Genomic DNA, 18,638 nt, shown 5'->3' on the forward strand with positions numbered 1-18,638 from the left:
GACAAAAGGAACCCTCTTCCGCTATTGGTGGGAATGTAAATTGATACAGTCACTATGGAGAACAGTATGGAGGTTCCTTTAAAAAACTAAAAAGAGAATTACCATAGGATCCAGCAATCCCACTTCTGGGCATATACCCAGAGAAAACCATAAATCACAAAGACACATTCACCACAATGTTCATTGCAACACTATTTACAATAGCCAGGTAATGGAAGCAACCTAAATGGCCACAGACAGACGAATGGATAAAGATGTGGTACATATATAAAAAGGAATATTACTCAGCCATAAAAAGGAATGAAACGGTCATTTGTAGAGAAGTTGATGGATCTAGAGACTGTCATGCAGAGTGAAGTAAGTCAGAAAGAGAAAAACAAATATTGTATATTAATGCCTATATGTGGAACCTAGAAAAATGGTACAGATGAACTGGTTTGCAGGGCAGAAATAGAGACACAGAGGTAGAGAACATACGTATGGACACAAAGTGGAGGAAGCCATGGGGTGGTGGTGGTGGGATGAGTTGGGAGATTGGGATTGACCTGTATACATGTTTATGCATAAAATAGATAACTAATAATAACCTACTGTATAGAAAAATAAATAAAATTAAATTTCAAATTTTTTAAAAATAAAATGTAAAAATAAAACAGAAAAAAAAGTTCTTCCATTCACACTGATGTACTTATAAGAATGAATTATTTCCATGCTTATATCCATAAATACATAAAAGAGGAATAAAATCTAACTTGAACCAAAAAAAAAAAACTGAACCTAACAGTTATACAGAGGAAAACACTACTAAGGCACTTGCTCCAGTGGTAAACAATTCTGAAATTGGTCAGAGGTGGGGAATCATCTCCCATACAGCCAGCAGCCCTGCCCGCCCACGCAAGGAGCGTCCTTATTGCAAAGCTGGGGGACCGTGCCGAGGCCTCTGTGAGTAAACGTGAGCTGAGCCCCAGGCCAGCTGCTGCTGAACTGTTCCCACCCTTCCCAGGTGAGACACCTGAATATGTACAAGGGCTTGAAAGCCTAGAGGAAGGGCCGTGGATCCACACCAGCGACAGCACGCAGGCCAACTTGGTGCCTGCAGGTCAGCCAGGATGGTCCTGGCCACGGGCGCTCTTCTGGAAGCTTTCCATTGCCCTGCCTGAGATACCCCTCCTGTCCCGGCCCCCACTACTTTTTTTCCTTCCTCACCACAGCCCGGAGAGATATTCCAGTGGAAATTATGGGTGACACATCCTCTTCTTTACAGGTGGCAGCCTGGCAACTCCTGCCGAAAATCCAGCAGAGCCCCACTCACACCGGGCCACCCACAAAGCCGTGGACCCTCACACCCTCCCACCAGCACAGCCCCGAGACTGCTGATGGTGCAGAGAATATGGAGTCAGGCACAGCTGCAGGGGCTATTGCTGCCTGGAGTGCTGTTTATATTGACCTCAACCCAGGCACACCTGGGGAGGGCTTGCCGGCAGGGTCAGGCTGCCCAGGTCAGCTAATCCTCAGCCCTCAGGGAATCACATTGCAGAAAATGGACCTCGCTAAGACAGAATATTCGCCAAGGAAAAAAGGACACAATGCCATTTGCAGCACCGTAGATGAGTCTAGAGGTAATCACGTGACTTGGAGTAAGTCAGAAAGTGAAAGACACATATCATATCATATCACTTATAGGTGTTACCTATAAATTGATACCAGGGCAGATATTTCCAAGGAGAAGGGCAATCACAGATTCATTAAACAAACTTATGGTTCACCAAAGGAAAGGTGTGAGGATTGAATTCATTACGATATTGGGGTTAACAGACATATACAAACACAGTAGAAGTATATAATCACCAAAGACCTACGGAGTACCAAGAGAAGACTACTCAACATTCTGTCATAACGTACATGGGAAATGGTTCCCAGGAAGAAAAGACATATGTATATGTGTAAAAGAACCACCTCTTGCACACCAACAACAAGCTAAACGTTGTACTCAAACTTGCTGTAATAAAAAATAAAAAATTAAATTAAAAACACGAACAAGAAGTAGTGAGACAAACTTGAGGGGCTTTCTCCTGGCACATTCCGTTCTACATTCCAATCTAGAACGCTTCTTCCATTGAGGCTCTGCTCCCCTAGTAACCAGATTTGGTAAGGGAGAACTGCTGCCACCTTGTGGCCGTTTCACACAACAGCAGCTTTAATCCCAGCGCTAATGGTCAGTGGATATTCAAAATCATTACAGGCCTGTAAATGACACCTGCCCTGAAAACAAATCCTGGGGTCATATACCGACCAAAAAATTCAAAAGACGTCCATATTTCAAAACGACAGTTTCAAGAGGCATATTTCACGCACATTAGTGTTCTGCTTCTTTTGCTTTCTTTCTTTCTTTGTTAAAAATACGGGAATGGAAAAAGGCAACCGTCAGAATGGGCGAAAACGTTCACAAACGAATCAATGGACAAAGGTTTAATCTCCAATATATATAAACAGCTCATGCAGCTTAATGTTAATAAAACAAACAACCCAATACAAAAATGGGTCGAAGATCTAAAGAGACGTTTCTTCAAAGAAGACACAGAGATGGCCAAGACGCACATGAAAAGCTGCTCAACATCACTAATTATTAGAGAAATGCAAATCAAAACTACAATGAGGTAAGACCTCACACCTGTTAGAATCGGCATCATCAGATAATCTACAAACAACAAATTCTGGGGAGGGTGTGGACAAAAGGAACCCTCTTCCGCTATTGGTGGGAATGTAAATTGATACAGTCACTATGGAGAACAGTATGGAGGTTCCTTTAAAAAACTAAAAAGAGAATTACCATAGGATCCAGCAATCCCACGTCTGGGCATATACCCAGAGAAAACCATAAATCACAAAGACACATTCACCACAATGTTCATTGCAGCACTATTTACAATAGCCAGGTAATGGAAGCAACCTAAATGGCCACAGACAGACGAATGGATAAAGATGTGGTACATATATAAAATGGAATATTACTCAGCCATAAAAAGGAATGAAACGGTCATTTGTAGAGAAGTTGATGGATCTAGAGACTGTCATGCAGAGTGAAGTAAGTCAGAAAGAGAAAAACATATATTGTATATTAAGGCCTATATGTGGAACCTAGAAAAATGGTACAGATGAACTGGTTTGCAGGGCAGAAATAGAGACACAGAGGTAGAGAACAAACGTATGGACACAAAGTGGGGGAAGTCATGGGGTAGTGGTGGTGGTATGAGTTGGGAGATTGGGATTGATCTGTATACATGTTTATGCATAAAATAGATAACTAATAATAACCTACTGTATAAAAAAATAAATAAAATTAAATTTCAAATTTTTTAAAAATAAAATGTAAAAATAAAACAGAAAAAAATGTTATTCCATTCACACTGATGTATTTATAAGAATGAATTATTTCCATGCTTATATCCATAAATACATAAAAGAGGAATAAAATCTAACTTGAACCAAAAAAAAAAAAACTGAACCTAACAGTTATACAGAGGAAAACACTACCAAGGCACTTGCTCCAGTGGTAAACAATTCTGAAATTGGTCAGAGGTGGGGAATCATCTCCCATACAGCCAGCAGCCCCGCCCGCCCACGCAAGGAGCGTCCTTATTGCAAAGCTGGGGGACCGTGCCGAGGCCTCTGTGAGTAAACGTGAGCTGAGCCCCAGGCCAGCTGCTGCTGAACTGTTCCCACCCTTCCCAGGTGAAACACCTGAATATGTACAAGGGCTTGAAAGCCTAGAGGAAGGGCCGTGGAGCCACACCAGCGACAGCACGCAGGCCAACTTGGTGCCTGCAGGTCAGCCAGGATGGTCCTGGCCACGGGCGCTCTTCTGGAAGCTTTCCATTGCCCTGCCTGAGATACCCCTCCTGTCCCGGCACCCACTCCTTTCTTTCCTTCCTCACCTCAGCCCGGAGAGATATTCCAGTGGAAGTTATGGGTGACACATCCTCTTCTTTACAGGTGGCAGCCTGGCAACTCCTGCCGAAAATCCAGCAGAGCCCCACTCACACCGGGCCACCCACAAAGGCGTGGACCCTCACATCCTCCCACCAGCACAGCCCCGAGACTGCTGATGGTGCAGAGAATATGGAGTCAGGCACAGCTGCAGGGGCTATTGCTGCCTGGAGTGCTGTTTATATTGACCTCAACCCAGGCACACCTGGGGAGGGCTTGCCGCCAGGGTCAGGCTGCCCAGGTCAGCTAATCCTCAGCCCTCAGGGAATCACATTGCAGAAAATGGACCTCGCTAAGACAGAATATTCGCCAAGGAAAAAAAGGACACAATGCCATTTGCAGCACCGTAGATGAGTCTAGAGGTAATCATGTGAATTGGAGTAGATCAGAAAGTGAAAGACACATATCATATCATATCACTTATAGGTGTTACCTATAAATTGATACCAGGGCAGATATTTCCACGGAGAAGGGCAATCACAGATTCATTAAACAAACTTATGGTTCACCAAAGGAAAGGTGTGAGGATTGAATTCATTACGATATTGGGGTTAACAGACATATACAAACACAGTAGACGTATATAATCACCAAAGACCTACGGAGTACCAAGAGAAGACTACTCAACATTCTGTCATAACGTACATGGGAAAAGGTTCCCAGGAAGAACAGACATATGTATATGTGTAAAAGAACCACCTCTTGCACACCTACAACAAGCTAAACGTTGTACTCAAACTTGCTGTAATAAAAAATAGAAAATTAAATTAAAAACACGAACAAGAAGTAGTGAGACAAACTTGAGGGGCTTTCTCCTGGCACATTCCGTTCTACATTCCAATCTAGAACGCGACTTCCATTGAGGCTCTGCTGCCCTAGTAACCAGATTTGGTAAGGGAGAACTGCTGCCACCTTGTGGCCGTTTCACACAACAGCAGCTTTAATCCCAGCGCTAAGGGTCAGTGGATATTCCAAATCATTACAGGCCTGTAAATGACACCTGCCCTGAAAACAAATCCTGGGGTCATATATCGACCAAAAAATTCAAAAGACGTCCATATTTCAAAACGACAGTTTCAAGAGGCATATTTCACGCACATTAGTGTTCTGCTTCTTTTGCTTTCTTTCTTTCTTTGTTAAAAAAACGGGAATGGAAAAAGGCAACCCTCAGAATGGGCGAACACGTTCACAAACGAATCAATGGACAAAGGTTTAATCTCCAATATATATAAACAGCTCATGCAGCTTAATATTAATAAAACAAACAACCCAATACAAAAATGGGCAGAAGATCTAAAGAGACGTTTCTTCAAAGAAGACACAGAGATGGCCAAGACGCACATGAAAAGCTGCTCAACATCACTAATTATTAGAGAAATGCAAATCAAAACTACAATGAGGTAAGACCTCACACCTGTTAGAATCGGCATCATCAGATAATCTACAAACAACAAATTCTGGGGAGGGTGTGGACAAAAGGAACCCTCTTCCGCTATTGGTGGGAATGTAAATTGATACAGTCACTATGGAGAACAGTATGGAGGTTCCTTTAAAAAGCTAAAAAGAGAATTACCACAGGTTCCAGCAATCCCACTTCTGGGCATATACCCAGAGAAAACCATAAATCACAAAGACACATTCACCACAATGTTCGTTGCAACACTATTTACAATAGCCAGGTAATGGAAGCAACCTAAATGGCCACAGACAGACGAATGGATAAAGATGTGGTACATATATAAAAAGGAATATTACTCAGCCATAAAAAGGAATGAAACGGTCATTTGTAGAGAAGTTGATGGATCTAGAGACTGTCATGCAGAGTGAAGTAAGTCTGAAAGAGAAAAACAAATATTGTATATTAATGCCTATATGTGGAACCTAGAAAAATGGTACAGATGAACTGGTTTGCAGGGCAGAAATAGAGACACAGAGGTAGAGAACAAACGTATGGACACAAAGTGGGGGAAGCCATGGGGTGGTGGTGGTGGGATGAGTTGGGAGATTGGGATTGACCTGTATACATGTTTATGCATAAAATAGTTAACTAATAATAACCTACTGTATAAAAAAATAAATAAAATTAAATTTCAAATTTTTAAAAAAGAAAATGTAAAAATAAAACAGAAAAAAAGTTCTTCCATTCACACTGATGTATTTATAAGAATGAATTATTTCCATGCTTATATCCATAAATACATAAAAGAGGAATAAAATCTAACTTGAACCAAAAAAAAAAAACAAACTGAACCTAACAGTTATACAGAGGAAAACACTACCAAGGCACTTGCTCCAGTGGTAAACAATTCTGAAATTGGTCAGAGGTGGGGAATCATCTCCCATACAGCCAGCAGCCCCGCCCGCCCACGCAAGGAGCGTCCTTATTGCAAAGCTGGGGGACCGTGCCGAGGCCTCTGTGAGTAAACGTGAGCTGAGCCCCAGGCCAGCTGCTGCTGAACTGTTCCCACCCTTCCCAGGCGAAACACCTGAATATGTACAAGGGCTTGAAAGCCTAGAGGAAGGGCCGTGGAGCCACACCAGCGACAGCACGCAGGCCAACTTGGTGCCTGCAGGTCAGCCAGGATGGTCCTGGCCACGGGAGCTCTTCTGGAAGCTTTCCATTGCCCTGCCTGAGATACCCCTCCCGTCCCGGCCCCCACTCCTTTTTTTCCTTCCTCACCTGAGCCCGAAGAGATATTCCCGTGGAAGTTATGGGTGACACATCCTCTCCTTTACAGGTGGCAGCCTGGCAACTCCTGCCGAAAGTCCAGCAGAGCCCCACTCACACTGGGCCACCCACAAAGCCGTGGACCCTCCCTCCCTCCCACCAGCACAGCCCCGAGACTGCTGACGGGGCAGAGAATATGGAGTCAGGCACAGCTGCAGGGGCTATTGCTGCCTGGAGTGCTGTTTATATTGACCTCAACCCAGGCACACCTGGGGAGGGCTTGCCGGCAGGGTCAGGCTGGCCAGGTCAGCTAATCCTCAGCCCTCAGGGAATCACATTGCAGAAAATGGACCTCGCTAAGACAGAATATTCGCCAAGGAAAAAAAGGAAACAATGCCATTTGCAGCACCGTAGATGAGTCTAGAGGTAATCACGTGACTTGGAGTAAGTCAGAAAGTGAAAGACACATATCATATCATATCACTTATAGGTGTTACCTATAAATTGATACAAGGGCAGATATTTCCACGGAGAAGGGCAATCACAGATTCATTAAACAAACTTATGGTTCACCAAAGGAAAGGTGTGAGGATTGAATTCATTACGATATTGGGGTTAACAGACATATACAAACACAGTAGACGTATATAATCACCAAAGACCTACGGAGTACCAAGAGAAGACTACTCAACATTCTGTCATAACGTACATGGGAAAAGGTTCCCAGGAAGAACAGACATATGTATATGTGTAAAAGAACCACCTCTTGCACACCTACAACAAGCTAAACGTTGTACTCAAACCTGCTGTAATAAAAAATAGAAAATTAAATTAAAAACACGAACAAGATATAGTGAGACAAACTTGAGGGGCTTTTTCATGGCACATTCCGTTCTACATTCCAATCTAGAACGCGACTTCCATTGAGGCTCTGCTGCCCTATTAACCAGATTTGGTAAGGGAGAACTGCTGCCACCTTGTGGCCGTTTCACACAACAGCAGCTTTAATCCCAGCGCTAATGGTCAGTGGATATTCCAAATCATTACAGGCCTGTAAATGACACCTGCCCTGAAAACAAATCCTGGGGTCATATATTGACCAAAAAATTCAAAAGACGTCCATATTTCAAAACGACAGTTTCAAGAGGCATATTTCATGCACATTAGTGTTCTGCTTCTTTTGCTTTCTTTCTTTCTTTGTTAAAAATACGGGAAAGGAAAAAGGCAACCTCAGAATGGGCGAAAACGTTCACAAACGAATCAATGGACAAAGGTTTAATCTCCAATATATATAAACAGCTCATGCAGCTTAATATTAATAAAACAAACAACCCAATACAAAAATGGGCAGAAGATCTAAAGAGACGTTTCTTCAAAGAAGACACAGAGATGGCCAAGACGCACATGAAAAGCTGCTCAACATCACTAATTATTAGAGAAATGCAAATCAAAACTACAATGAGGTAAGACCTCACACCTGTTAGAATCGGCATCATCAGATAATCTACAAACAACAAATTCTGGGGAGGGTGTGGACAAAAGGAACCCTCTTCCGCTATTGGTGGGAATGTAAATTGATACAGTCACTATGGAGAACAGTATGGAGGTTCCTTTAAAAAACGAAAAAGAGAATTACCATAGGATCCAGCAATCCCACTTCTGGGCATATACCCAGAGAAAACCATAAATCACAAAGACACATTCACCACAATGTTCATTGCAACACTATTTACAATAGCCAGGTAATGGAAGCAACCTAAATGGCCACAGACAGACGAATGGATAAAGATGTGGTACATATATAAAAAGGAATATTACTCAGCCATAAAAAGGAATGAAACGGTCATTTGTAGAGAAGTTGATGGATCTAGAGACTGTCATGCAGAGTGAAGTAAGTCAGAAAGAGAAAAACAAATATTGTATATTAATGCCTATATGTGGAACCTAGAAAAATGGTACAGATGAACTGGTTTGCAGGGCAGAAATAGAGACACAGAGGTAGAGAACATACGTATGGACACAAAGTGGAGGAAGCCATGGGGTGGTGGTGGTGGGATGAGTTGGGAGATTGGGATTGACCTGTATACATGTTTATGCATAAAATTGATAACTAATAATAACCTACTGTATAAAAAAATAAATAAAATTAAATTTCAAATTTTTAAAAAAGAAAATGTAAAAATAAAACAGAAAAAAAGTTCTTCCATTCACACTGATGTATTTATAAGAATGAATTATTTCCATGCTTATATCCATAAATACATAAAAGAGGAATAAAATCTAACTTGAACCAAAAAAGAAAAAACAAACTGAACCTAACAGTTATACAGAGGAAAACACTACCAAGGCACTTGCTCCAGTGGTAAACAATTCTGAAATTGGTCAGAGGTGGGGAATCATCTCCCATACAGCCAGCAGCCCCGCCCGCCCACGCAAGGAGCGTCCTTATTGCAAAGCTGGGGGACCGTGCCGAGGCCTCTGTGAGTAAACGTGAGCTGAGCCCCAGGCCAGCTGCTGCTGAACTGTTCCCACCCTTCCCAGGTGAAACACCTGAATATGTACAAGGGCTTGAAAGCCTAGAGGAAGGGCCGTGGAGCCACACCAGCGACAGCACGCAGGCCAACTTGGTGCCTGCAGGTCAGCCAGGATGGTCCTGGCCACGGGCGCTCTTCTGGAACCTTTCCATTGCCCTGCCTGAGATACCCCTCCTGTCCATGCACCCACTCCTTTTTTTCCTTCCTCACCTCACCCCGGAAAGATATTCCAGTGGAAGTTATGGGTGACACATCCTCTTGTTTACAGGTGGCAGCCTGGCAACTCCTGCCGAAAATCCAGCAGAGCCCCACTCACACCGGACCAACCACAAAGCCGTGGACCCTCACACGCTCCCACCAGCACAGCCCAGAGACTGCTGATGGTGCAGAGAATATGGAGTCAGGCACAGCTGCAGGGGCTATTGCTGCCTGGAGTGCTGTTAATATTGACCTCAACCCAGGCACACCTGGAGAGGGCTTGCCGGCAGGGTCAGGCTGGCCAGGTCAGCTAATCCTCAGCCCTCAGGGAATCACATTGCAGAAAATGGACCTCGCTAAGACAGAATATTCGCCAAGGAAAAAAAGGACACAATGCCATTTGCAGCACCGTAGATGAGTCTAGAGGTAATCACGTGACTTGGAGTAAGTCAGAAAGTGAAAGACACATATCATATCATATCACTTATAGGTGTTACCTATAAATTGATACCAGGGCAGATATTTCCAAGGAGAAGGGCAATCACAGATTCATTAAACAAACTTATGGTTCACCAAAGGAAAGGTGTGAGGATTGAATTCATTACGATATTGGGGTTAACAGACATATACAAACACAGTAGAAGTATATAATCACCAAAGACCTACGGAGTACCAAGAGAAGACTACTCAACATTCTGTCATAACGTACATGGGAAATGGTTCCCAGGAAGAACAGACATATGTATATGTGTAAAAGAACCACCTCTTGCACACCAACAACAAGCTAAACGTTGTACTCAAACTTGCTGTAATAAAAAATAAAAAATTAAATTAAAAACACGAACAAGAAGTAGTGAGACAAACTTGAGGGGCTTTCTCCTGGCACATTCCGTTCTACATTCCAATCTAGAACGCTTCTTCCATTGAGGCTCTGCTGCCCTAGTAACCAGATTTGGTAAGGGAGAACTGCTGCCACCTTGTGGCCGTTTCACACAACAGCAGCTTTAATCCCAGCGCTAATGGTCAGTGGATATTCCAAATCATTACAGGCCTGTAAATGACACCTGCCCTGAAAACAAATCCTGGGGTCATATACCGACCAAAAAATTCAAAAGACGTCCATATTTGAAAACGACAGTTTCAAGAGGCATATTTCACGCACATTAGTGTTCTGCTTCTTTTGCTTTCTTTCTTTCTTTGTTAAAAAAACGGGAATGGAAAAAGGCAAGCCTCAGAATGGGCGAAAACGTTCACAAACGAATCTTTGGACAAAGGTTTAATCTCCAATATATATAAACAGCTCATGCAGCTTAATATTAATAAAACAAAGAACCCAATACAAAAATGGGCAGAAGATCTAAAGAGACGTTTCTTCAAAGAAGACACAGAGATGGCCAAGACGCACATGAAAAGCTGCTCAACATCACTAATTATTAGAGAAATGCAAATCAAAACTACAATGAGGTAAGACCTCACACCTGTTAGAATCGGCATCATCAGATAATCTACAAACAACAAATTCTGGGGAGGGTGTGGACAAAAGGAACCCTCTTCCGCTATTGGTGGGAATGTAAATTGATATAGTCACTATGGAGAACAGTATGGAGGTTCCTTTAAAAAATGAAAAAGAGAATTACCATAGGATCCAGCAATCCCACTTCTGGGCATATACCCAGAGAAAACCATAAATCACAAAGACACATTCACCACAATGTTCATTGCAGCACTATTTACAATAGCCAGGTAATGGAAGCAACCTAAATGGCCACAGACAGACGAATGGATAAAGATGTGGTACATATATAAAATGGAATATTACTCAGCCATAAAAAGGAAAGAAACGGTCATTTGTAGAGAAGTTGATGGATCTAGAGACTGTCATGCAGAGTGAAGTAAGTCAGAAAGAGAAAAACAAATATTGTATATAAAGGCCTATATGTGGAACCTAGAAAAATGGTACAGATGAACTGGTTTGCAGGGCAGAAATAGAGACACAGAGGTAGAGAACAAACGTATGGACACAGAGTGGGGGAAGCCATGGGGTGGTGGTGGTGGGATGAGTTGGGAGATTGGGATTGACCTGTATACATGTTTATGCATAAAATAGATAACTAATAATAACCTACTGTATAAAAAAATAAATAAAATTAAATTTCAAATTTTTTAAAAATAAAATGTAAAAATAAAACAGAAAAAAAGTTCTTCCATTCACACTGATGTATTTATAAGAATGAATTATTTCCATGCTTATATCCATAAATACATAAAAGAGGAATAAAATCTAACTTGAACCAAAAAAAAAAAAACTGAACCTAACAGTTATACAGAGGAAAACACTACCAAGGCACTTGCTCCAGTGGTAAACAATTCTGAAATTGGTCAGAGGTGGGGAATCATCTCCCATACAGCCAGCAGCCCCGCCCGCCCACGCAAGGAGCGTCCTTATTGCAAAGCTGGGGGACCGTGCCAAGGCCTCTGTGAGTAAACGTGAGCTGAGCCCCAGGCCAGCTGCTGCTGAACTGTTCCCACCCTTCCCAGGTGAAACACCTGAATATGTACAAGGGCTTGAAAGCCTAGAGGAAGGGCCGTGGAGCCACACCAGCGACAGCACGCAGGCCAACTTGGTGCCTGCAGGTCAGCCAGGATGGTCCTGGCCACGGGCGCTCTTCTGGAAGCTTTCCATTGCCCTGCCTGAGATACCCCTCCTGTCTCGGCCCCCACTCCTTTTTTTCCTTCCTCACCTCAGCCCGGAGAGATATTCCAGTGGAAGTTATGGGTGACACATCCTCTTCTTTACAGGTGGCAGCCTGGCAACTCCTGCCGAAAATCCAGCACAGCCCCACTCACACCGGGCCACCCACAAAGCCGTGGACCCTCACACCCTCCCACCAGCACAGCCCCGAGACTGCTGATGGTGCAGAGAATATGGAGTCAGGCACAGCTGCAGGGGCTATTGCTGCCTGGAGTGCTGTTTATATTGACCTCAACCCAGGCACACCTGGGGAGGGCTTGCCGCCAGGGTCAGGCTGCCCAGGTCAGCTAATCCTCAGCCCTCAGGGAATCACATTGCAGAAAATGGACCTCGCTAAGACAGAATATTCGCCAAGGAAAAATAGGACACAATGCCATTTGCAGCACCGTAGATGAGTCTCGAGGTAATCACGTGACTTGGAGTAAGTCAGAAAGTGAAAGACACATATCATATCATATCACTTATAGGTGTTACCTATAAATTGATACCAGGGCAGATATTTCCACGGAGAAGGGCAATCACAGATTCATTAAACAAACTTATGGTTCACCAAAGGAAAGGTGTGAGGATTGAATTCATTACGATATTGGGGTTAACAGACATATACAAACACAGTAGACGTATATAATCACCAAAGACCTACGGAGTACCAAGAGAAGACTACTCAACATTCTGTCATAACGTACATGGGAAAAGGATCCCAGGAAGAACAGACATATGTATATGTGTAAAAGAACCACCTCTTGCACACCTACAACAAGCTAAACGTTGTACTCAAACTTGCTGTAATAAAAAATAGAAAATTAAATTAAAAACACGAACAAGAAGTAGTGAGACAAACTTGAGGGGCTTTCTCCTGGCACATTCCGTTCTACATTCCAATCTAGAACGCGACTTCCATTGAGGCTCTGCTGCCCTAGTAACCAGATTTGGTAAGGGAGAACTGCTGCCACCTTGTGGCCGTTTCACACAACAGCAGCTTTAATCCCAGCGCTAATGGTCAGTGGATATTCCAAATCATTACAGGCCTGTAAATGACACCTGCCCTGAAAACAAATCCTGGGGTCATATATCGACCAAAAAATTCAAAAGACGTCCATATTTCAAAACGACAGTTTCAAGAGGCATATTTCACGCACATTAGTGTTCTGCTTCTTTTGCTTTCTTACTTTCTTTGTTAAAAATACGGGAATGGAAAAAGGCAACCCTCAGAATGGGCGAAAACGTTCACAAACGAATCAATGGACAAAGGTTTAATCTCCAATATATATAAACAGCTCATGCAGCTTAATATTAATAAAACAAACAACCCAATACAAAAATGGGCAGAAGATCTAAAGAGACGTTTCTTCAAAGAAGACACAGAGATGGCCAAGACGCACATGAAAAGCTGCTCAACATCACTAATTATTAGAGAAATGCAAATCAAAACTACAATGAGGTAAGACCTCACACCTGTTAGAATCGGCATCATCAGATAATGTACAAACAACAAATTCTGGGGAGGGTGTGGACAAAAGGAACCCTCTTCCGCTATTGGTGGGAATGTAAATTGATACAGTCACTATGGAGAACAGTATGGAGGTTCCTTTAAAAAACTAAAAAGAGAATTACCATAGGATCCAGCAATCCCACTTCTGGGCATATACCCAGAGAAAACCATAAATCACAAAGACACATTCACCACAATGTTCATTGCAACACTATTTACAATAGCCAGGTAATGGAAGCAACCTAAATGGCCACAGACAGACGAATGGATAAAGATGTGGTACATATATAAAAAGGAATATTACTCAGCCATAAAAAGGAATGAAACGGTCATTTGTAGAGAAGTTGATGGATCTAGAGACTGTCATGCAGAGTGAAGTAAGTCAGAAAGAGAAAAACAAATATTGTATATTAATGCCTATATGTGGAACCTAGAAAAATGGTACAGATGAACTGGTTTGCAGGGCAGAAATAGAGACACAGAGGTAGAGAACAAACGTATGGACACAAAGTGGGGGAAGCCATGGGGTGGTGGTGGTGGGATGAGTTGGGAGATTGGGATTGACCTGTATACATGTTTATGCATAAAATAGATAACTAATAATAAGCTACTGTATAAAAAAATAAATAAAATTAAATTTCAAATTTTTAAAAAATAAAATGTGAAAATAAAACAGAAAAAAAGTTCTTCCATTCACACTGATGTATTTATAAGAATGAATTATTTCCATGCTTATATCCATAAATACATAAAAGAGGAATAAAATCTAACTTGAACCAAGAAAGAAAAAACAAACTGAACCTAACAGTTATACAGAGGAAAACACGACCAAGGCACTTGCTCCAGTGGTAAACAATTCTGAAATTGGTCAGAGGTGGGGAATCATCTCCCATACAGCCAGAAGCCCCGCCCGCCCACGCAAGGAGCGTCCTTATTGCAAAGCTGGGGGACCGTGCCGAGGCCTCTGTGAGTAAACGTGAGCTGAGCCCCAGGCCAGCTGCTGCTGAACTGTTCCCACCCTTCCCAGGTGAAACACCTGAATATGTACAAGGGCTTGAAAGCCTAGAGGAAGGGCCGTGGAGCCACACCAGCGACAGCACGCAGGCCAACTTGGTGCCTGCAGGTCAGCCAGGATGGTCCTGGCCACGGGCGCTCTTCTGGAAGCTTTCCATTGCCCTGCCTGAGATACCCCTCCAGTCCATGCACCCACTCCTTTTTTTCCTTCCTCACCTCACCCCGGAAAGATATTCCAGTGGAAGTTATGGGTGACACATCCTCTTGTTTACAGGTGGCAGCCTGGCAACTCCTGCCGAAAATCCAGCAGAGCCCCACTCACACCGGACTAACCACAAAGCCGTGGACCCTCACACGCTCCCACCAGCACAGCCCAGAGACTGCTGATGGTGCAGAGAATATGGAGTCAGGCACAGCTGCAGGGGCTATTGCTGCCAGGAGTGCTGTTTATATTGACCTCAACCCAGGCACACCTGGAGAGGGCTTGCCGGCAGGGTCAGGCTGGCCAGGTCAGCTAATCCTCAGCCCTCAGGGAATCACATTGCAGAAAATGGACCTCGCTAAGACAGAATATTCGCCAAGGAAAAAAAAGGACACAATGCCATTTGCAGCACCGTAGATGAGTCTAGAGGTAATCACGTGACTTGGAGTAAGTCAGAAAGTGAAAGTGAAAGACACATATCATATCATATCACTTATAGGTGTTACCTATAAATTGATACCAGGGCAGATATTTCCACCAGGGCAATCACAGATTCATTAAACAAACTTATGGTTCACCAAAGGAAAGGTGTGAGGATTGAATTCATTACGATATTGGGGTTAACAGACATATACAAACACAGTAGAAGTATATAATCACCAAAGACCTACGGAGTACCAAGAGAAGACTACTCAACATTCTGTCATAACGTACATGGGAAATGGTTCCCAGGAAGAACAGACATATGTATATGTGTAAAAGAACCACCTCTTGCACACCAACAACAAGCTAAACGTTGTACTCAAACTTGCTGTAATAAAAAATAAAAAATTAAATTAAAAACACGAACAAGAAGTAGTGAGACAAACTTGAGGGGCTTTCTCCTGGCACATTCCGTTCTACATTCCAATCTAGAACGCTTCTTCCATTGAGGCTCTGCTGCCCTAGTAACCAGATTTGGTAAGGGAGAACTGCTGCCACCTTGTGGCCGTTTCACACAACAGCAGCTTTAATCCCAGCGCTAATGGTCAGTGGATATTCCAAATCATTACAGGCCTGTAAATGACACCTGCCCTGAAAACAAATCCTGGGGTCATATACCGACCAAAAAATTCAAAAGACGTCCATATTTGAAAACGACAGTTTCAAGAGGCATATTTCACGCACATTAGTGTTCTGCTTCTTTTGCTTTCTTTCTTTCTTTGTTAAAAATACGGGAATGGAAAAAGGCAACCCTCAGAATGGGCGAAAACGTTCACAAACGAATCAATGGACAAAGGTTTAATCTCCAATATATATAAACAGCTCATGCAGCTTAATGTTAATAAAACAAACAACCCAATACAAAAATGGGTCGAAGATCTAAAGAGACGTTTCTTCAAAGAAGACACAGAGATGGCCAAGACGCACATGAAAAGCTGCTCAACATCACTAATTATTAGAGAAATGCAAATCAAAACTACAATGAGGTAAGACCTCACACCTGTTAGAATCGGCATCATCAGATAATCTACAAACAACAAATTCTGGGGAGGGTGTGGACAAAAGGAACCCTCTTCCGCTATTGGTGGGAATGTAAATTGATACAGTCACTATGGAGAACAGTATGGAGGTTCCTTTAAAAAACTAAAAAGAGAATTACCATAGGATCCAGCAATCCCACGTCTGGGCATATACCCAGAGAAAACCATAAATCACAAAGACACATTCACCACAATGTTCATTGCAGCACTATTTACAATAGCCAGGTAATGGAAGCAACCTAAATGGCCACAGACAGACGAATGGATAAAGATGTGGTACATATATAAAATGGAATATTACTCAGCCATAAAAAGGAATGAAACGGTCATTTGTAGAGAAGTTGATGGATCTAGAGACTGTCATGCAGAGTGAAGTAAGTCAGAAAGAGAAAAACATATATTGTATATTAAGGCCTATATGTGGAACCTAGAAAAATGGTACAGATGAACTGGTTTGCAGGGCAGAAATAGAGACACAGAGGTAGAGAACAAACGTATGGACACAAAGTGGGGGAAGCCATGGGGTGGTGGTGGTGGGATGAGTTGGGAGATTGGGATTGACCTGTATACATGTTTATGCATAAAATAGATAACTAATAATAACCTACTCTATAAAAAAATAAATAAAATTAAATTTAAAATTTTTAAAAAATAAAATGTAAAAATAAAACAGAAAAAAGTTCTTCCATTCACACTGATGTATTTATAAGAATGAATTATTTCCATGCTTATATCCATAAATACATAAAAGAGGAATAAAATCTAACTTGAACCGAAAAAGAAAAAACAAACTGAACCTAACAGTTATACAGAGGAAAACACTACCAAGGCACTTGCTCCAGTGGTAAACAATTCTGAAATTGGTCAGAGGTGGGGAATCATCTCCCATACAGCCAGCAGCCCCGCCCGCCAACGCAAGGAGCGTCCTTATTGCAAAGCTGGGGGACCGTGCCGAGGCCTCTGTGAGTAAACGTGAGCTGAGCCCCAGGCCAGCTGCTGCTGAACTGTTCCCACCCTTCCCAGGTGAAACACCTGAATATGTACAAGGGCTTGAAAGCCTAGAGGAAGGGCCGTGGAGCCACACCAGCGACAGCACGCAGGCCAACTTGGTGCCTGCAGGTCAGCCAGGATGGTCCTGGCCACGGGCGCTCTTCTGGAAGCTTTCCATTGCCCTGCCTGAGATACCCCTCCTGTCCTGGCATCCACTCCTTTTTTTCCTTCCTCACCTCAGCCCGGAAAGATATTCCAGTGGACGTTATGGGTGACACATCCTCTTCTTAACAGGTGGCAGCCTGGCAACTCCTGCCGAAAATCCAGCAGAGCCCCACTCACACCGGACCAACCACAAAGCCGTGGACCCTCACACCCTCCCACCAGCACAGCCCAGAGACTGCTGATGGTGCAGAGAATATGGAGTCAGGCACAGCTGCAGGGGCTATTGCTGCCTGGAGTGCTGTTTATATTGACCTCAACCCAGGCACACCTGGAGAGGGCTTGCCGGCAGGGTCAGGCTGGCCAGGTCAGCTAATCCTCAGCCCTCAGGGAATCACATTGCAGAAAATGGACCTCGCTAAGACAGAATATTCGCCAAGGAAAAAAAGGACACAATGCCATTTGCAGCACCGTAGATGAGGCTAGAGGTAATCACGTGACTTGGAGTAAGTCAGAAAGTGAAAGACACATATCATATCATATCACTTATAGGTGTTACCTATAAATTGATACCAGGGCAGATATTTCCACGGAGAAGGGCAATCACAGATTCATTAAACAAACTTATGGTTCACCAAAGGAAAGGTGTGAGGATTGAATTCATTACGATATTGGGGTTAACAGACATATACAAACACAGTAGAAGTATATAATCACCAAAGACCTACGGAGTACCAAGAGAAGACTACTCAACATTCTGTCATAACGTACATGGGAAATGGTTCCCAGGAAGAACAGACATATGTATATGTGTAAAAGAACCACCTCTTGCACACCAACAACAAGCTAAACGTTGTACTCAAACGTGCTGTAATAAAAAATAAAAAAATTAAATTATAAACACGAACAAGAAGTAGTGAGACAAACTTGAGGGGCTTTCTCCTGGCACATTCCGTTCTACATTCCAATCTAGAACGCTTCTTCCATTGAGGCTCTGCTGCCCTAGTAACCAGATTTGGTAAGGGAGAACTGCTGCCACCTTGTGGCCGTTTCACACAACAGCAGCTTTAATCCCAGCGCTAATGGTCAGTGGATATTCCAAATCATTACAGGCCT

Source organism: Mesoplodon bidens (genome assembly GCF_964165515.1).
Source record: "Mesoplodon bidens genome assembly, chromosome: Y".
NCBI classification, from domain to species: Eukaryota; Metazoa; Chordata; class Mammalia; order Artiodactyla; family Ziphiidae; genus Mesoplodon; species Mesoplodon bidens.